The sequence below is a fragment of the Balaenoptera ricei genome, chromosome 4 (genome assembly GCF_028023285.1).
Source record: "Balaenoptera ricei isolate mBalRic1 chromosome 4, mBalRic1.hap2, whole genome shotgun sequence".
NCBI classification, from domain to species: Eukaryota; Metazoa; Chordata; class Mammalia; order Artiodactyla; family Balaenopteridae; genus Balaenoptera; species Balaenoptera ricei.
The window spans coordinates 126,586,525-126,608,516 of NC_082642.1; the positions used below are offsets into that span (position 1 = coordinate 126,586,525).

The 21,992-nt window shown below is 35.9% G+C and overlaps 1 long non-coding RNA gene across 5 annotated transcripts in view; it reads right to left on the reverse strand.

Moving 5' to 3' along the window:
• The window catches only part of LOC132365498 (uncharacterized), a 231,018-nt gene that overhangs the window by 80,293 nt on the left and 128,733 nt on the right, over positions 1 to 21,992 (reverse strand). The window contains exon 5 of one of the 5 annotated variants that reach the window (XR_009503113.1): positions 19,996 to 20,067. The exons of the other annotated variants lie outside the window; for them this stretch is intronic. This is a non-coding gene — a long non-coding RNA (uncharacterized LOC132365498). Of the gene's footprint in view, positions 1 to 19,995; positions 20,068 to 21,992 lie in introns of those variants that run through there. 5 annotated transcript variants of the gene reach the window in all.

Consider the following 21,992-nt stretch of genomic DNA (forward strand, 5'->3'; position numbering starts at 1 on the left):
AAATGTCTCAGAAACAAAATTTGATCTTCAGCTAAATGAGCATGTTAGTGAATTAAAATTTGGATAATCTGCGTTTAAATTGTGAAAGTGGAAAATGATGGGTTAAGAGATTGAGTATAGGAGAGGAAAGAGCCTTAATCATTTTAGCAATTAGTATGTAATGTCCTAAAATGATTCACTAATCACTCCGCAGCTGGTACACTGAAAAAACACAGGGTACAAAAGCATTCCTCAAATGCCGTAGTCCAACAGAATCCATACTTTGAAGAGTATGTAGAAAACACAGGGAAAATGCGAACCTGTAGACTTGCCCTCTGAAATATACAGAAGTTTGTCTGACTGAGTAAACTAAGCAACCTATGGCTTCATTCATTTTGAACGATATTGTAACATTTTAATGAAAGCGATTAAAGAATTTCACACTCTTTAAACAGGATAATATATGTGCCAAGAGGAGAGCTTGTACTAAATCTTCAAGGGCCTTTTCAAGGACCTTTTTAGTTCACAATCATAGAAGTACAATGTTAATTTTCTGCTTCTACTAAATCAAAATCTGTATATGCTACTTAAATAAAAAGTCCCATCTGCATGTTTTTTGTAGTTACAGGCTTTAGTGCTTAATGTATCATATATGCCAGTCACAAATAAAAGAAAAAAATTAAAAGAAGCAAGGAGGGAAGGAGAGAGGGAGGGAGAGAGGAAGGGAGGAAGGAAGGGAGGGAGGGGAAGAAAAACCTGAAAATAACATTCAAGAATTACATTGGAATTTTTGCTTCATAGAACACAAAACATAATGTGCTGCTCAAAAGACAAGAACTTTTCTTTCAGTAGAAGCTAATAATTTGAACCCACCCACATATAGTTAATGATAATGGTGACTTAAATAGCTATATATTTCTAATTATCCTATGTTTGACTCTAAAAATGCCCACATGAGGATACTTTTTCCTTTTATACATATTTGTATGCTAACCTCACCGCTAGCTTCCACACATTCCTAAACCTACCTGTCTCTCAGAGGCCTTACCACAGTGTAATCAAAAAGAAAAATGTTGGTTGGGCAATAGCTATTTGGCTCTGATGCTGCCTTCCCTTAAATTTAGTAAGAAGGTCTTGAACCATTTTAGTCTGCTTCATTATCAGAATTGGTATCCATTTACCTATGATTTGTTCTTGACAGCGATCAAATTCAGAGGTACTGTACTGGATGTATGATAAGCTGACAATTGTCAAGGCTGTTCCTGTGGCCATCAGTGGCTCCTTTTTTACTACTCAACTGTGTATTGTAAAACCGATTCAAATTATCCAGAAGCCCTAAAGTTATAATGATTCTCATTTATGGAGAGCCTTTATTCAACAATTCAAAGTGCTGCATAGGAAGTCATTGTGACAAAAGCTTCCTTAGCAAATTATGAAGAGTTGTATATATGTGTAGTTAAATTCAGGCAGAAAACATGTAAGTAATTAATCTATGTGCAGAAATACAGGATTATATTAATTATACTTTGATTTTTAACCCATTGGAGACTATTGTTTTTCTTGTCAGATTTATTTCTAAAAATGATTAACATATGGGTGTTATCTACACAGTTTGCCAAACACAGCTAAGAGCAATTCATGAATGAACATATTCTTATAGGGCAATTAACCTACAACTCATGCAAAAGAGTTAATAGATCCTATAAATCTTCAGATAATTTATTCATCTTGTCATCTGAATAAATATTGTGAGTCATTTCTGGAGAAAGGCAGTGCTTTCTCCTTTCTTTTTCTATTTTGCCTGAGGTTGTGCTGCAGTGGCTGTGTGCCCCGGTCACTGGAAGGAAGAGAGATATTTGCTCCTTTATAAATAAGAACACAGACTCTTTCTCCTTATATTGGATTTATTTTCCAGCTAAATGGATTATTTTGGCCAGGCTAAGTTTAGTAAGAACCAGAGTAGCACTAAGTTCATTGATCTTTAGTTACTTTAGAGAAGGAAGGAATGGAAATTCAGAAATGAAGGAGGAAATTCTCCATTCCATGCATGGAGATTGCAAGAATTGGAGGTGAAGAGGACGCAGCTGCATTTCTTAACTTTTGAATGAAAAGCAATTATGCCAAGAGCCTTCATTTTAGATTGTCAGCATGGGCCTATGTCATACCCATCCTGACACTCCCAAACTGAAGATTTTAAAGGCTTCCTGCCTTTGTCATTGAGACACCTGTCACCAACTACACTGAATCAGCATCTCTAGATGCTGGGAAATACATATTCAACATGAATCTATGTAAGAAGCAACAGTAGGGAGGCTGGAATTCTTTAGAAACCTTAAAGAAAAAAAATGAAAGCAAAATTTAAGCCTAAAAAAGGAACTGAAGTTGTGATGAAATTTTTCACCCCATAAAATATACTTCAGATTCCATTTTCACTTGTTTGTGATTGAAATAACCCCAATGTCAAGTTAGCAAAGCAAATTCCTACAAAAAAATTTTTTAAAAATATATTAACTACAAATATTACTGGAAGAAAGAGAAAAATATGTTTCCTACATAGGATCTGTAAAACGAAGAGGCTTTGGGCATATTATTACAATAAGAAATATTTCTAAACACTTTATTTTTATTGTAGGATAGAATAAGTAAGGATGAAATAATCTATCAGTCACATATTCTATTCTTTAAGAAGCATGGTAAAATAAAAAGAAACTGATTCTTTAGAGTACTGGAAAAATTTTGGTACTCTCTACATGTTAAATCTCATTTTCAAATACATTTATTATTCATTCTTACCCTCTTCATCCTTGCCCTCCTGCTTAGGATCACGTCTATGAGTCAATTGCAAAAGCAGTGCTCATTTCCCGCTTACTCAAGTATATCAAGATATTCAATTTATGATTTCTGAATTCAAAGAAGAGACATCCCCCAGAACTCCAAGTGACACTCAGAAGAACTCAAAATTTTATAGTTCATCAGCTTAGATATCTTTCTGAAGAAAGGCTAATGATTTTTTTTATACCTTATTAGCTATTTGATGGCACATTTACACAAATGTATTCAATATTAAAAAAATTTGTAATTTTATATAACCAATGGGGTTACAAAATAAAACTTTCATTTAATACTAACCCTTTCAAGAAATACTAAATCAAATCTCCAAAAACATATAATTTTATGCATTATTAAAATTAGAAATGACAGTACATATAGTTTCTCCAATTGTAGCCTATTTTATCACCACCAGCCAAAATATTAAAATAATAAACTTCTAGATTAAAGAATATTTAAGGCAGCCACCCAAAGGATACATATTTCCAAATAAATTCTGATAACTCAATATCAAATGACAATAAAATTACAGTATTAGATCACGATTTCAGATAAACTCCAACAGAATGCAGAGGACATAGAATTCGCTTATTTACATAGCAAAATCAAGAGGAGAAAAATTAGGTGTAAACAAATTTTTGACAGCAAGTACTTGCCAATCTGTCTTAAGGTTAAAACTAACAATATTTTATCATGTTGAATTCAATTTTCATCCATTTTCTTCTGGATATAACAACGGTCTATTTATTAACTGACTAAAATACCTATTGGCTCTCATTTGTTCTATTTTTTCAAGTCAATTTAATTGAAGACATTAATTTGATTAATGTCCAGTCACCAACCAGTGAGATCATAGACCTAATACTCTCTGATATTAAGCACTTAGCTTTGCAATTCTTTCTGATGAAACCTTTGAAGCCTGAACTTTCCAGTAAGTAGTGGAATTAGCCAAATGGAATATTATTTTTCCCTTGTCTGTCTTATTCTAGGAGATAGAGTTAGCACACAGTAGAATATCTGTGCGTCCTTCTTCTGGGGGCCACATCAAGGACATTCCAAATGCTATCTTGAGTTGCATTTAATGACCAGCCCAAGTACTTATCAAAGAGTGTACTGACTGAGAATTAACAGTTAAAGCTTCAACCCTCCCTGAGTAGGTAGTTAATGAATTTGAAGTCAAGAAATGACCACACTAGGTGTTGATACAAAAAGCAACATAAGGCTTTCCTAAGAATCTTATGAGGTAGGCATTATAAGTTCATTATCTAGGTAATGTAATAGAAGATAAGAAAATCTTCAGTAAATACCTAGCACTAACATGAATAAAATTTTTTTAATTTTATTGTTTTGATATAGAAACAATATTCTTTTCTTATACCTTGAAAATATCATCAAAATATAAAATTATGCTTTAAAATTTTACTTTTAGCATGTGGTAGGCAAAATAATGGTCCCCCCAAAGATGTCCACATCCTAATCCTCGAAACCTGTGAATTATTACCTTGTATGCCAAAACGAATTTTGCCTTTGCAGGTGTAAGTTGAGGCCCTTGACATGGGAAGACTATCCTGGATTATCCAGGTGGGCCCAATGTAATCATAAGAGTCCTTGCAAGAGGGAAACAGGAATGTCAAAGCAGGAGAAAGATTCAAAGATGCTACACCACTGGCTTTGAAGATAGAAGAATGGGATCATGAGTCAAAGAATGTACCGGCCTCAAGAAACTGGAAAAAAAAAGCAAGGAAATGGTCTCTTCCTTCGAGACTCCACTGATACTTTGATTTTAGCCCATTAAGACTCATTTTTGACTTCTGACCTCCAGAACTGTCAAATAGCTACATTTTTTGTAACTTTTTCCAGCAGCAATTGGAAATACAAGTGGTACACGGCTACTTATAAGGCCATTTTCCTGTGGTCTTGGCAGTGATAAAGCCACCATAAGCTTATAAGCATCATAATTGGCATCAACACCCACACAGAGGATATGGAGAGAACCTGAGTTACCTAGTTTGGTCTCTAGGCAGCATTTATCTGACTCTCCCCTCCACTTTATGCCATGGAGACCATTTTGTGCTTTATTATTATACCATGCCCAAATCATATTACAAATTGGAATTAACAGTGTGTCAATTATTTAACAAAAGCTTCAGTTCTCTGTACCCACTTAGATGCAATTAATGAGCCAAAAGAGACCAATCATATCAGTTTTAACTGCTTGGCCTTCAGATTGGAGCAAGTTTCTGCTTTCTTGCTTTGGAAAGGTCATCATAATTCTATTTTAAAATCCTAAAGATCACAAAACATTTAAAATGCTTCCTTGAAAATTTTGAACATACCCCAAACCCACTCAGGTCAATAAAGAATTATCATTTAACATTTGTTAAGCACCCACAGTCTGAAAAATATCATACCAGACAAAGAAAAAGGGACAAAACACACTAAAAAATTATAAGCACTTCTTTTAAAGAAAATAACCTTCACCTGTAGGTCATGGGAGGCGATAATTCTGATTGATCAGAAATAATGACCCAGCAACTTGATTACAATGAACAAGCCATGATGAAAAAGCCACACTAATCTCTATTCCTGGTTAAAATGTCGAGGTCTATGATTAGACCATAGGAGTCAAAGATCTGAACTATTCTCTGATCATTTTGAGAGAAAGGTCAGTGTATTATATATACTTCGGTAATAGCCTTGCAAATTTTGTGAAAATAGTTTTCTCATCCTCTGTTCTTGTGGCTAATCTCTAAATTACTTTGAACAAAGCACTGCTACATGTTATAGGAGGTATAATAATTAATAAGGCCCTTCTTTCAAGGATATCACCACCTAGTGGAAGAGAGAAAAATTCATGTGTATGCGTATGTTTCTATTCCCCCACAGTGCCTAGCAGAATATTGCCTTGTTAAAGAAGATCCTTAATACATGACTAATTATGTGATTACAATACAAGGCAGAATGTGGTAAAGATTATGTTAGAGGTACAAACAAAATGTGATATGCTAAAAGTTTCCCAATATCTGAAGAACTACAACTTGTATAATTGCCATTTGCTAAATTATAAAACCAAGCTTGGTGTTATTAATATATAACATGCCTAAGGTCAAAAACCTTTTTAAGTTGAAACAAAATCAAGGAAATTTTTTAAATTTAATGAACTTTTGGCTTGACTTTAAAGGAACCCCCAAGTAGATGTGGTGACAGAAATCTGCAACCCCACCCTGCATGTCAGAGGAAAATATGAATCCCAGGAATTAATTCAAGACTCATGCTATTCCCCATCCAACAGAGAAAGCAACCATTAAAAGCTACTGTGTTTCTTTGTGCCAATGCCAGACTCCAAGTGCTCCATTGTACAATACTGCAGACCCACTGGCAGCAACAGCATGGCTAATAGAAGAAATATTCTTTCCTCAATAGAGGTTTATATTATGCTATATTTAAGGGGGAAAAAAAAGCTTGTGCTTCTAAGATGAGTTTTCTTAACAGGTCCTCTAACAGTGAGAACACCAGTGTGAATGGGGGAAAAGAACATAAAATTGTGATTCACTTTAACCCTCTTTCATGGGACTGGGGCCTGGGAGACTAGGTAGTTGCAAACATACATGCCCACCTAGCCAAATCTGGAAGCCCTGTCGAGACTGTAGGACTCAGAAAGGATATAATGGGTAACAGCTCAACCTGTAGAGGAAGTTAGCCTTTTCAAGAGGGAGATGAGGTCAACAGAGAAATTTAAAGGGTAGATAAAGAACATAAACAACAAACCTGAGGTCAGGAAAGGAGGGAGTAACCATGGCAGTGCCCCTCCAAATTAAGATGTATGTGTAAAAGATGTATCAATATTTGAACTTGAATAGCAGGTTCAAAGGGTAGTCCCAACTGGCTAGAACTTTAATTTTTTTCTCTCCTATGTTGTAATTTCCTTATGACACTTCCCTGACTGCGTATACCTGCAGTTTGCTGTATAAGCCTTTTGGAGACTGAATGACAGAGTGCAAAAAAGAGAGATGTGCTCCTTCCATTCACTCCAAGACCTTATCAAAGAAGAGACATTAGTCTACTAAGAGAACTATGGTTTGCAAGTACTATGATAATCAACAACACCAACAAGCAGCCCCAAAGAGCATTGGAAAGACCCATAACCACAGAGAAGCAATTTGCAGAGGACATATGAAGAGACATTTAAACTTAAACTTCTAAATACCTAGCAAATTAAGAGAAGCACCCACTGAGAAGGAAAGGGAAGGCACATGAAACCTCTGGTTTATGTAAATTTAATATTCACAGTAGGATAACATTTTGAAATAGCAACCCAAAGTTTTTTTTTTTTTTTTTTAGAAATTCACGTTCTTTTATTTATTTATTTATTTATTTATGACTGTGTTGAGTCTTTGTTTCTGTGCGAGGGCTATCTCTAGTTGCGGCAAGTGGGGACCACTCTTCATCGCGGTGCGCGGGCCTCTCACCATCGCGGCCTCTCTTGTTGCGGAGCACAGGCTCCAGACGCGCAGGCTCAGTAATTGTGGCTCACGGGCCCAGTTGCTCCGTGGCATGTGGGATCTTCCCAGACCAGGGCTCGAACCCGTGTCCCCTGCATTGGCAGACAGATTCTCAACCACTGCACCACCAGGGAAGCCCAACCCAAAGTTTTTTGTTTGTTTGTTTTGGGGGATTTTTATTCCCAGTAATGCCTTTTACTGTGGGTCTTCCATAGTTAAAATTGGACCTTGAGGCTGAGATTTATTAACTTAGAGGAGAGTCAGACTGGGAAGACAAAGTGTGGAATCTTAGATTTTTGACTGTCAGAATGGGTTCTTAAAATCAAAATAAGGTTAATAGTTTTGAAAACCCAAATATTTGATTGCAAGAATCAATTTTCTTATTGAAATAATTTTTTGAATTCTGAATGGCTCAAAGATTAAAATGTATACTATCATGGAGAAAATGAGTATTAATATGATTTAGGTTTTTTGCCCAAAAGGATATAAAGTTCAAACAGATTGGAGGATAAGGAGTGTTGAGGTGAGGAAAGCAGTGGTAATGTTTACTTTTAATGGATCTGGAGACATCTCACCCCTAAAACAAGCCAAGTGAGTGGGGAAGTTGATTACCCTGTGCTTTCAGTAATCTCATTCTTTTTATCGTATTGTTAAAATGAAAATATCCTTTTGACTTCAGTTTAAAATCTCTTGTTTCATTGGTAATTGCTTTCTTTTGATTATGGTTTGTTTTCACCTTGTGATCAGTTTTCTGGATTGCCCATTCAATGGTGAAACAAATCCAAAAGTAAGATATCTCAACAACTAAGGGGAAAACAGTTACTATGTTGTATAATGATGTGTGTACTAACATATGAACACAGATTTCCTGATGCTTATTTTTCACACAATATTGAGGCTAAGGTGAAAACATTCCAACTCAAAAGGGGTTATAAAATTATCAGGTTTCTCCACTTCTTTTCTGCTTTTGCTTCTTTTAAGAGCAAAAATGTTCATTTCTCAGGTTTTTAAAAACACTAAAAGAAGCAGAGCTATCTACTCTTTCTTCTAAATCACTGTGCTTCTTAGGAGGTATTCAAATGGAACCAACAGGAAACACAGCTGAAACTGGCTTAAACAATAAAATGAGATCCATTGGTTTTCCTGCTCAGAAGGTCCAAAAGTATGGGGAGGCCTCAGAAGCGACTTAATTCCACAGCAGGATGATCTTTCTGTATAAAGGATTTGCCTCTATAAATTTCTGTTTCACCCTGAGGCTGACTTACCCAACAAAAGATAGACACCATCAACTCTCAGGACTACCTGCTTCCTAATCTAAGCCCATAGAAACAGAGTTACTTTTGGAAGTTCTCTCAGAAGACATAGTTCGTGTCCCAGAAGTCTCTCAAAAATCTTTTCTCATGTCTTTTTAGCTCAAATTGAATCACATACCCACTCATGAATCTATGGCTAAGGGATGGGTTTATTCTAATGGGCTTAGGTTTGAGCCATATGACCTAACCCCAGATCCAGAGATAAAGCCAATTTCCTCCAAAACACTTAGGCTTCTCAGAAGTTATATGGGGAATTACCCAGAGACAGAAGAATGGATATGGGGGAAGAACAACAATGTCCATTATACATATTCACCTTTGGCTCACATCTTGTACATATTGTGTTTTAGAAGCCTTGTCCCCTAACCCACGCCTCTCCATTTCAGTCAGAGTGAAAGTAAAAATGTATAATTATTTTAATAAAAGTACTAAGTAAGCACATTATATCCTTAGCCTCCAAGAGACTTTTAATAGTATAAATAAGATAAAGTATGACTAATATAATGAAGCATAAATGAGAGTAAACTATTTTTAAAGGATTTCAAGTCTCAAACCTGGATCTGGGGAGTTTGGGAATTTTGCATACAGGCTTTGTTTTCTTCCTTCCCCAGAGTAAAGAAGAAATATGTTTTAGAAATTTGTGGAAAATAAGAAGTTAAAATAAAAGTCATCCTAAAGAGCCTCAAATTATCCATATTGTGATATCAGAGAAAATGAATTGCTTAGAACTTTTTACTTCTGAAAATGACTCTGATCCTATTAATATGATTAGCAATATCAGGATATAACCCATCTGAAGATAGCCTGTAGTATCTGGACTATGATGCTAGCATTCAAGATAGCAGTTATGTGGACAGGTTTATTATAAACTTTGCAATAAAAGTTATAGGACTATGCTGACGGATTAGACAGGATATTGGAGGAGAAGAATCAAGATTAACTCTTAAGATTTTTGCTTGGATGCTTGTGATTTCATTTACTTGATCTGAGGAATATAGAGTGAAGTGGAAATTGATCAAGAACTCTGTCTTAAATAAAATGTTTAAGATGGTTAAGAGTGGAGAAATTGACAAGACCATTGGCTGTACAAGTCTGGAGGGATCATGGCTAGAAACATATATTTGAAAATCACCTATATATAGATTATATCTTAAGTTACAGGACTGGATCACCTAATAAAACAGTATATGAAAGGAAAGCAGAGAGCTCAGGAATGAGCCCTGCCTTACTCTGTAGATTGAACATTTGGAAAAGGGAAAGTTCCCAAAGAAGTTTGAAATGGGTCACAGTTGAAGTAAAAAGAAAACCACCAGTGTTTATGTCTCAGACCACAAATGGAGGAATGTACTGAGAAGGGAAGGCCACATTATGGAATTCTGCTGAGGTCATGATGAGGAATTGAAGTGAACACTGGATTTAGCCACTGGTAACTATGACAAAAGCAATTGAGGATAGAAGAGGGAGGAAAGCTTGGAAAGTTGAGACAAAAATTGAAAAGTAAGTTTGAAAACATATATAAATATTTATTTTGAGAAATTATGAAATGAAACGGAACAGAGAAATTACATAGTCACAAGCACAGAAGGTAGAATCAAAACAGACTGAGTTTTTGGTAAAGTGAAAGATAAAGTATTATAGCATACATGTAGGTTGAGGAGAATTGCCCTGTAAAGAGGGAGAGATCAGTGATACAGGAGATAGATGACATATTTGTAGAATGAAAATTATTAAGAAGGCAATAGTCTTTGGAGTGTTAGCGTGTTTTTATTTTTTTTCTGGAAAACCACACCCTTTACCACATAGTTGAAAATAAGTTATATGAGTTACTTTAATCCTATATGAAAACCATGATTCCTTAAATATCTGATTTTTACAATTAAATTTCTATATTTAAGTTGAAGTTGAACAGCTTGTTTTCCTCTTGCCCTATAACTGATAGGAAGCATTGAAAGCTAAGAACAAAAGGGCATCAAATACCTAATATTCTAAACTGAAGCACAAATACCTGGGGCCAGACACCTTGACTGTAGCCAAACCTACTTTGTTACCCACGCCAATAACTTCCACTGCCCTATCCCTTCCCCCAAAATAAACCAAATGCTAGTGGGAGAAAGGGAGGAGAGTCGCTTTAGTCTTGAGACTTTGTCCTAGGGAGAGAGCACTGTGGCTTACTCTACTCACAAGGGGGAGCCCTACCGACAGAATACTCTCTACTCTCCCATTAATAGGGTAATACATCTCTAGAATTGCCTAGGAAAGTCCTGGTTCATGACTCTAACCTCTTGTATTCTCAAAAGTGACCTGGTTTGGACAATGAAATATATGTTCACCCTACCCAACAGCCAAGTAAGGAGTAATTTTCCAGGAGAGGAGATTGGCATTACATTTCTTGGATGAAAGTCAGTCGATGCCATGAGCTCACTAATCTTCTGGGGTTTACATGAGCTGGCAGAAAAGAGAACTGCCTAGAAAAGACAATGTGAAGAGACAGGAACAATGGAGCAGCCTGAATTTTCATGGTTTGGGGTGGTGAGAATGTAGCAGATTTCTATGAGTCAAGTAGACATTAGAGAAGGTACCCAGGTTTGAGTCATCTCCCTGGTCCCCAACCAGTAAGGGCTGACCACAAAGAGCAGAGAGACTGAGAAAAAGGTTGGAACTTTTGAAGGTAGAGAGAATAAAGGAAAGGTGAATAAAGGAATTAGAGCCAGTGAATCTCCCACCTCTGGGATTGTGAGATGGAAAGGAACATCTCAGGGGTCCCAAAGAATCACACTTGTGTCTGGAAGAGCAGCATTTGATGCCTGCCAGATGGAGGGCATCCACATCTGGCCATTGTTATGTACATAAATATTCAGAGCAGGGACACTTACCAGTGAGTTTAAAAGATTATTGCCTGTTTCTGCAACACCTCCTCCCACCACTATCAATGGGGTAATCAGATTCAGCCTGAAGGGCGAAGGGGTGAAGCCCTAGAAATGCAATGCTCCTTGGCCAGCACTGGGAAGAGAGACAATGATGAAATTCAAGTTTTAAATTGGACAAAACTACAATGCACTTTTTAATAACAGAAAATGATGGGAAAACCTTGGGATCTCCCAAGATGTTATTATGGGTCAGAAAAAGGATAATCAATGAAAGATGGTTGAAGTCAATGATTGGAGAAAATAAGGCAATGATTGGGTTTGTAAATAACCAAGTTTAGATCATCCAATAAACTTATTTAATTAAAATATTACCTGCTCTTCCACCCCACTCGTCCCACTCAATCATTTTATTATTGCAACCTGCGTTGGGGTTTTAGATTAGGTGTAAGTATAATTTGTTTCATAAGATTATTTTTTTAATGGTGGTTTATTTTACTCATGAGATTAAAGGGTGGTTGGTGATGAATTCTGAACTCAAATACCTAACTTCCCTTTCTAGAATATAATATTTTCAAGCACCAAAAGCAATAATATCTAACCCAGAAGCTAGAAACATAAAAGGCTGAACATTAGGAACCTGCATTTCCATCTTGCCCTGCAGTGCACTAAGTAAAAGCAGAGGTTTCAACTGTTATCCATTTTAATTCTCAGATACAGAAGGGCAAGTCAAGTAGGTAACTAGCTTCTATAGATCTCTCTAAGAAAAACTGAAATGATCAACTTCAAGCAGCTAATCTAGCACTGGATCAAAACCCCTCAGGGAAATATTTATGTTTTACTAGTTTACTCAGAGAAACAGCTCTAGGGATCTGCAGATATCCTTTGTGATTTTGACTGAAGGGAACACTGATGCCAGAGCTGAAGCTTGTGATTTAATCATAGAAGCAATTCAGCCTTTAACAATCCTATCTCCTAAGAAATCAATAGCTACACTTTCAGTTCTATTAAAGGATTTTTTAAACTTCTCCACCTGACCAAGATATTAATTTGTATATGTTCCATTGTTTGCCTTTCTGGTTGATGCCTTGAAATGTTGCAAGACTAATTCAATGATTCAGTTTGAAATAATTTCCCCCCAAAATTTCCTCTGTCATCATCATCATCATTATTTTAATTATTTATTGATTCACATACCATTTTTCAAACACTGAGTACTTTAAAGAATTATCTACAACATCCAAAGATAACAGTTCACATCAGTCTCCCAAACATAGTCTTCCAGTCAGTGAAAGGTGGTACAAAATAGCTTTTAGAAACAGATTTTGAAACAGATTACCATTATTATTATTTTTGTTTAATGGACAAACAAAAGTTCAATTGAAGAGCCAGAGAAATTGGGGCAACTCAAGGAAAACCTTGGCCTATCATAATGCCAAGGGCTCATGAAATCTGGGATTATCTACACTGAAGTTCTCAAAATTTTCACATGATGGAGCTCTTCATAACATATGAATTATACAGAGGATGTGGTTTTCTATCAATTAAGAAAAACATTGCCTTCCTGCTCTGATTTGCATGGATGACTGTTACTAAAGACATTTCATTCTACCTTGTAATAATAGTTAAATTAGTTTAACATTTGAATAGATGTGGATTTCATTAAATTATGTGGTATATTGAACAATAGTGGTGTACTGAAACAGGCATTAAATGGGGAACCAGGAGTCATGGATTCTCTTCTAAGGACGAACTGTCCTATATGTCCTTGCTTAGTCCTAAAGGCTCTACATCTCACTCCTTCATTTAAAAATGTAAGGTCCCAGATATAATGACTTCCTAAACTTGGAGGAAGTAATCAAGAGGATGTGACCACTGGTTGACCCATGAGCTGAACTCAGGCAATAAGAGTTTCTTTACCTCGTCCCCTGTCCTTGGAATGTACACTCTACCTACCATTCCCACAGTGGGAACTATTCCAAGGACATAGCCTTGAGACAGTAAGGTGTTGTTGAGACCATCTTGACTGTGTATGTGACTACACTCAGTTAAGGCTTTACATAAACTCTTAAGATTCTGGTGGGTGGGTGCAGAAATCATCTTATCTTGCGGCCCCCAAAAACAAGTCTTGTAGGATTCCCTGCTTATTAAAACTGCCACCTACCAATCTGGAATAGTCTGACTTTTTCCTTTGATCTCCGCTTGCCCTCCATGTAGGAGAGACAGTTTTCGAACAAATAAAACTCTAAAATTTTCAACTCTAAAATGTTAAGATTATTGGAGATCCATAAATCTTGTATATTGCTCTTAAAGCTAAGCATTCTTTTCGTCATGGAAGCTCTACAGGCACTTCATTAAACACTTTATTTCTTATTTGTTGACAATATTTATAATTACATCTTTTAGAAAATATGTTTTATTATATTACAATGTTCAAACTGATTTATTAGAGGAAATAGGCCAATGTTCATATCAATTTGGCCTCTGGACTTTGGGGATAGAGACCAACACAGCTTTACTCACAGGGTTTTGTGATTAGTTTACCTTTATTAAATACTAGACTGAGAACAGAATGAAGATATTTCTAATTTTAGCAGAAACGGTGTTTAGTGAAAGTGACTAATGTGTATTAGAAGTGATCTAGTCACCTAGGTATCACCAGCTGCTAAACAAGGACCATGTCTTCTGTTTCCATGTATGATCTACCTTGGTAATACAGAAATGTGTAGCCATCCACAAATATTTACTGAGTTCCTACTCAATAATCAGTGTGTCAGCCATCGTTCTAATTATTGGGGATATAGTAGTGAAAAGATATGCCAGAAAAAATTCTTGTCCAAACAAGAATATATACATAGTGAGAGAGAGAGACTAGAACTAAGAAGTTGTGTGTGCTTACACTAAAAGTCTCCATAGAAGTACAATTTCCATCTCTTTGGTCAACTTTGCTCTCAATTTACTTAAGAATAAAAGGAACATATACATTTAAAATTCAAAGTTATGAGAACAACATGTAAGTAGAATTACTTGTGTCTATATCTGCTGAACTCTTGATACAACGCACCTTTAAAGGTGCTCAGTCATTAGATCTGGGTACAAATTGGTACTTGATAGCCTCAATAATTGCTCTGACATCATTATGTTTAGCATTTCCTAATCTCAAGATATTAACTGTGCCTCTTCTTTTTTCTAACGCTAAGAATATAAATTTCTATACTTTTACATATGTTTTTAAAGTATGACTGCTCATGTCAGGCACTGAGCTCAGTTCAGGCAATATGATGGCTGAAATATAGCCCTTGCCTTTGCCTATACCACATTTAACATAGAGAAACAAAACACATAAACAAAGAAAGTAAGATGCAAAGTGTTTAAGCTATGCTCCAAATTACATAGGTTCATAGCAATGAAAAGGATTGTTTCTGAATAAAGGGGTTCCAAGACCTTCAAGAGAAGACATTTTCTTTGCCTCTTTACAGATGAATAGAAGGTCACCAGAAAGAGAAGAAGAAATAGAGGTTAATACAAACTAATTTATGAAGATGTTTAAATGGTTAAACTTTAAGTGAACACTAAATGTAATGATTTTCATAAGCAATTTTTTTTTATAAATAGAGACAAGTTACTTGATGACTAATTATTATATGTATCACCTTTTCAAGACCTTAGTCTTATACAAAGATCTTGATTAATTGAAGATTTTTAGAAGATACCTAGACTCTATAATGTATCAGAACACCTAATCCAAATCTATTGGCACTACCCTGTTTTCTTTTTATTATGGCTCCTCTCTTCCAACACTCTGGATCCTCTGCCTAAAAAACTATCTCTGTGACTACTACTGAGATTAAAAAACTATATGCCTCTATGTCAAGGTTGTCGATCTTTTTTTTTGTGAAAGTCATTCTTATATTCAAAATTTAGAAAAAGAGCCATTTAGGCCAAGATATTTTATTAATATACTTGGCATTGAACACTGATATTTAGTTTTATTGACCCAATTCATGTGTGTTTTTTGTTGTCCAACCAAAAAAAAGAATCTTATGTTAATATTTGCTTTTTTTAAGTGCTTTGGTATTTTCTACCACTCAGGGAAAGGAAAAAGAAAGGAGAAGGGAACAAAAGGAAGTGAATGAAAATAAGGTCTTATGATGGAAAAGAAGAGATTTTATTTCTATGTTTAATAGATCTCTACAGCTTCCAAAAAGTTTCCACAATCTATCTCCTCAGACAGATCAAGGAGGCATTATAAGAAATATGTAGCAGAAGGAAAATGTCAAGGAAACATCACAGATATAAAACAGATTTTTTTCCATGAACAAATCATTTCTAGGACATATTTTCTATAAATGTCCAGCACTTGCCTTGTGCAGGTGTTCTTGACAAAATAATTCAGGCACAGAAATTCTAGAATGTTAAAAATCTGATTTTTTATATGTGTCTTTTTCATATAAGTGAATTCTAAATTCAAGTTAAAATGCTAATAAAGTATATATCCTTAATTTTTGTTTCTATCATTTGAAAATGGAGAAGTTAAATGTCAATACAAATGATTTTATAAACATGCAATGCTTTGGAAATCATAAATTCTAAAGTTTTTAATGCAAAGAAATGTCAGAGTTCAAAGATTCTAAAATACGTCATTTGCTCTTATTTCTCTTATATAGTTTTATAATACCCATTTTAAGTAGCTAGAGACTGTTACTCTAAACTGAGTTTCTCAGAAAGAGACTTTTTTAAGCATAATAACAACAAAGTTATTACTAAAAAGAAAGGATTTATTCCCCAAGTTTCTTTGCAAAAGTCAATCATGCCTGCAGAGGAACTTGATTAATGGTGCATAATCTACAGATGTTATGGAAGCCTTGTAAGTGAGAATGTTAATTATCTAACTTTTTAGCAGAAAGATAAGAGTTTAACCTTTAGAAAAAGAAAGACAGGACTAAATAACTCATGGGAATTAGTAATGGGATAGTGAGCTTTTTATATTCATAATGGCAACTGAAATCCATCCCACATGACAACTGACAGAAACACATGAACATCAGTTTTTACCAAGGCTGACACATGAAGTGTTGGCAGCCTCTTCAGCTTCATCCTAAATAAGGGTCTATATCTCTAAAGTACTCAAGAATACTAGCATGCACACCAGAGGAAATTTATTACTATGGGTTACTTTAAGACAAGTGAAACTTTAACAAAGACTCAAGAATTATCAACATACTAAGTTCTAATTTTTTAGGCTACTCTCTAATACAGCTGTGCATGATGAACCATAGCTGCCTATAATCTAATGCACATTATTTGAAGGCTATTTTTTGTGTGTTTGTTCCTTGTTTTGGCGGTGGGTTGGGGGTGGGGTGGTAAACCCTGATTTTTTTAAAAACAAAAACTCATTGAAATGTTCATGTGTACCAACGTTCAAATTCCCCTTTCTACCTGAAGTCAAAGTTAATATAAAACAGAGAACTGCAGGAGTCATTTAGCTTAATTATGTAAACAATGAAAGGCAAGAAAGACATTTTATTTTAGCAATATATAATATTCCTCATGAAACCTAGACACATTCGGTGGCAGCCCTTTTGAACTGAAATGCAAGGTCAGCAACATCAGACCTTCAGGTCTAGGCTATTCCTTTAAAAGGAGACTTCTCAAGTAATGCTTCCTCGATATTCTTTAAGGGACCATCTTCTTTCACCTGTTTGAATCTTCGTGTTTTTCAGACATTTTTGCTATTAACCTTTTTATCTCTTGCTCCACATTACCAAAGTAATCTGATTCTTGCTAGGCTTTCAGCTACCACAGATACATTGATGACTTCCAAGTCAACAACTCCAGATGAGTTTTATCAACTGCATCCCAGGTGAGCATATCTAATTGTCTACTGTATATAGCAGGTATGAATTCTAGTCTACAAAGCCACCACATCCAATAAATGAATTTTCTTTATTTTTCAATATTGAACTCAATTATTTTTCAATAATTGAACTTCTATTTTGAGAATTCATTTCACCTGATAATAAAAACTTAATTTCAATCAGTTAAAGGAGTAATCTGCTTTCTCCCTTGTCTTGTTTTAAATTCTGGGGACACAGAAGCGTTTGAAGACAATCTGTTTACATACCTACAATGTCATTTGCTGAGATGTCTCTGCTCTTAGTTTTTACTTTGCTCAGCAATCCACAAAAATCAGTGCTGCAACCTCCACTCCCTTGACATAATTTCAGCTCACTTTCAGCCATGTACCAGCCATTCTAGGGTACATGGAAAATACTCTCTTGATCCCAAACCACTCAGAGCTGTGGGAAAATCTGTGATGCCTTCTCTGGCAAGTCTACCTAGACATACAAGGAGAAGATTTCTATTGCTCTTGCCCTTGCTTGTTGTGAGGGAACACTGTAATTTGCCAAATCTCCAGACTCTGGAGTTGATTAAAGGAGGTCCCTTTCTGGAGCCCATAAAATTCATCTTTAGTCTAGAGAGGGGAGGAAATTTGCAGAAAATAAATATTTTAATCTTTTTTCATGATGAGTTTTTCTTTTTTTAAATCTTTTCTCTATGGTAAGGCCTAGGGTTATGGAAATCAAGCCCAAGAATTAATCCTTTTGATCTGCTTTATATTGATCATCTCTTCTCCTGTGGCAGTGCAGATGGAATACTCTAACTGCCTCGGGTAGGGGAAGACCAACTAATTCCAAGAGAAGGAATTAAAACATCATTTACAACTCAAAATGTTTTCTTGCCCCATCATTCTCTTCAGACATATCTTCCACAAATAATATACACTCAGTAGATCTAAAAGTCATCGTCTTCTACCCAAATCTATCTTCTTCCTGTGTGGATATCTCAGTGAATGGCTTGGTTGTCCATCTATAACCCCAAACAAAAGCATCTATGCTACGCAAGAGTCTACTGCATCCCTCAATGTCCAGGTAGTAACACTGTCCTATTAATTCAAATGTTGTACTAGTTCTCAAGTCAGTTCCTTGCTTTCTGGGCAGTGTATTAGTTTAATTCCTCAACATTTTCTGCCTAGACTACTGCATTAACTCCACACTAATCTAACTCCCTCTGTATTTATCCTCAATAGCACTGAAAAATATTTCCTCTAAAATATATACCTAGCAATTCTATAAATATTTACTCTTTGTCTGAAACTTCACTCTCCTTTATCTCCATCTAATTAATTCCTACCTGTCCCGTAAGGATCATCAAGCCTCATGACACTGAGAAGTTTTTCTGGATTTACCATCACCCCTACCACTCTACCTTTCTTCAAATACATTGTGATATATTTTTTTATTATTTTTCCCTCTGACAACACTAGAATGTGACAGGTGAGGCATGGACCATATTGAAAATGGGTATGTTTGTGTTCTAAGGTCCTAACACAGAGCCGAGAATACAGTATATTAGATTAATTGAACTGAAGTGACATCCAGTTTCCTTAATCAATATGACTTGCCTGGTAATTCCAATTCTGAACTCTCTTGCTCTATCATCAAATTCAGTTTTTCCTCAAAGCCTTAGTCCTGTGAATATGGGTGTTCTTATTTTACTGAACATCGTGTATTTTACTGAACATCATTTTATTCTTCTGGATATAGGCATATAAAAACAATCAAATTTTAAAAGGAAAGGCCTTTATTAATGCCATGAAAAACAAAAATGTTTTCAGGAAAAATAAGTATCCTATATGGCTTAGCAGTAAATACCATTTACATAGTCAAAATAATGTAAACATGATATATCAATCATCCAAAATGATAGTAAAACTACCAGGGATAGAAAAATATGTAGGGAAGTAAAAAGATACTATCTAAAGGGAGAAGTCAGAAAAGAGAATATAAAGTACATTATTTGGAAATATAAAAGGAAATATAAGGGCTATGGAGGAACAGAGGAAAGGCAGGAAACAAGCTGGAGGGAATCTAGATATTCTAATGGTTTTTAAACAGAAATTCAGTGATTCTACTTCACCCATCTTCACCTCCACTTCTACAGGTCCCTATGCTAGCCAACTCCTGAGCCTTTTAGTAATCTTTTAATGAAATTGAATTGACTGCCAGCCCTCCCACTGAGGAGGATTCAGTTTTCTTGGTTCTGCTTTACCTGTTACCAGTCATCCTGCTGGTTTCCAGTCTCCAAAACTTTTACTGCTGGGTCTGCTATAATTGCCTCCTCTCCAATTTCCTTTGTCCCAGTGGGTTTATGCCTTAAAAGACATATATATGTATATATACACATATATATGTATATATATTTACTGAACTTTTAGTGGAAGTTTCAGATAGAGAAGAGGTAACTTTATATTCAAACTGCTTCTTTTCCCTATGGTTTTTCTCATCACTCTCAAAAGTTCTCCTGTCACTCTTATTCACAAAACATTTTCATTCAGGTAATTAAGTTGTTCAGTACATGTAATAACAAAACTCAGAAATTTATTTAAATTTGAAGCTGTCCTCTGGCTCAGCACTGGCATTTTTCATGTTGAACCTCACGGTAAGACAGCATGATTGACTCTCTCTATTTCTCCATCTTGTGCTCCTCTTCTTTTTCCCACCATCCATCACTCAGCTCCTGTTAGAATTGGGAAGAGGAAGAAGGAGAGACAGAAAAAGAGCAGGGAAGTCTAACTTTACTTGTTTACTGGTACTTTGGAGATCTGGGATTGGTGCTCTCTGGTCTTGGTGTATGTTCAAAGATGAATCTTTCTTTTGTGGACATCCTTTGTAGAGCCATTGACAAACACCACCCACTCCATATCCACACACCCTGGGAACATCCAAATGTTGCTCACCTGACATGGCAATGACTCTCTTTGTTGCGTTGCTTAATTGCTGCTCACTACCACTAGCAATCCACCCTGCTCGGGCTCTCTATCCAGGTCCCACAGTCCTTCCAGTCAAACCTTCTAGCAAAAAGCTATCTCTCAAGCACACTTTCAGTCCATAGATCCTCTAATTTTCAAACACTTGGAGTGCAGGTGACTTTCGGTGTAGCACATTTCTTCAGCATTCCATCAGAGTAACTACCCAGCCACAGCTTCTGCCTTTACAATTTTTTAGGAATGGACCTAGCACCATCCTCTGTGCCTAAAGATTCAGGCGACCCAGGTCGAGCTCTCCAAGACATTCCACTGAAGTCTCTCAGCATCAGCGCAAGGTGAGAGAAAAGGACTTTATTCCCTTCTCCTATGGGCAGTGAGAACACTACCAGAATGCAACAAATTTCTCCAAAGAAATATTTATCTTAATCTCTTCCATCTCAACATTTGATTCCCTCAAGAGAGTATTGGGCTAAAAGTTATAAAGCCTGTTTGGGGCATCTCCTCAGCAAGCTATGAGTAAGTGGTCTAGAACCTCACTTTGAAATGCTTTTCCCCTCATTGTTTCTCCCTCTTCATCTTGGGACTTCAGTCAAACATGAGATTCAGAGAGTCACATATTTACATCTACTTATCCTCTAACTAGCCACCTTTAACAAAATACCTAACCTTTATAAAATGAAAAGTAATCATCTATGGGAATCTTCTTATCTATAAATAAATAAGAGTTTCATATATAGACACTATAGAAATGTCTATATTTTCTTACACAACAGGCAAAAAGTGTCAACACAAGAATATCTCACTGTAAAAAGGTATATAAAATAGCTTATCTCAATATGTTATGTAGATTTTTGTCTTCATTTGAATCTTTGATACTCAATAAAACCAAGTACTCACTAGGATTTGGAATGACTGGGACACTTTTTCACTGGTGGGATTATAAATTGGTACAATCACTTTGGGAAACAGTTTTGAATTATCATGTGAACCTGAACATTTATGTGGTCTACAGCCCTGCAGTTCCACTCGTAGGCATAAGTACTAGAGAAACTCTTGCACATATGTACCAGGAAACACATATCAAAATGTTCATAGTAACATGTTCATAAGAGTAAAAACTGGAAACAGACAAAAGTGCATCACATAGAATGGATAAGTTATGGTATTTCATACAGTAGAATACTATGCTTTAGGGAAAATTAATGAACTTCTGCACGTATAATATTCATGAATCTCAAAAACATACTGTTGAAAAAAAAGCAAGTTATATAAGAGAACACACTGTGTGATTCCATTTATATAAAGGGCAAAACTGACTAAAGTAAAAAATACAGTGTTTAAGGATACATAAGTGGTACATAAGTGGTAACCAATAAAGAAAATCAAGAGAATGCCAAAATTAAAAATCAGAATAGTGGTTACTACTGGGGTTTGGGGAGAGGTATGATCAAGGAGGAACACACAGGGCTTTTTTTTTTTTTTAATTTATTTATTTATTTATGGCTGTGTTGGGTCTTCGTTTCTGTGCGAGGGCTTTCTCCAGTTGCGGCGAGCGGGGGCCACTCTTCATCGCGGTGCGCGGGCCTCTCACTGTCGCGGCCTCTCTTTTGCGGAGCACAGGCTCCAGACGCGCAGGCTCAGTAGTTATGGCTCACGGGCCCAGTTGCTCCGCGGC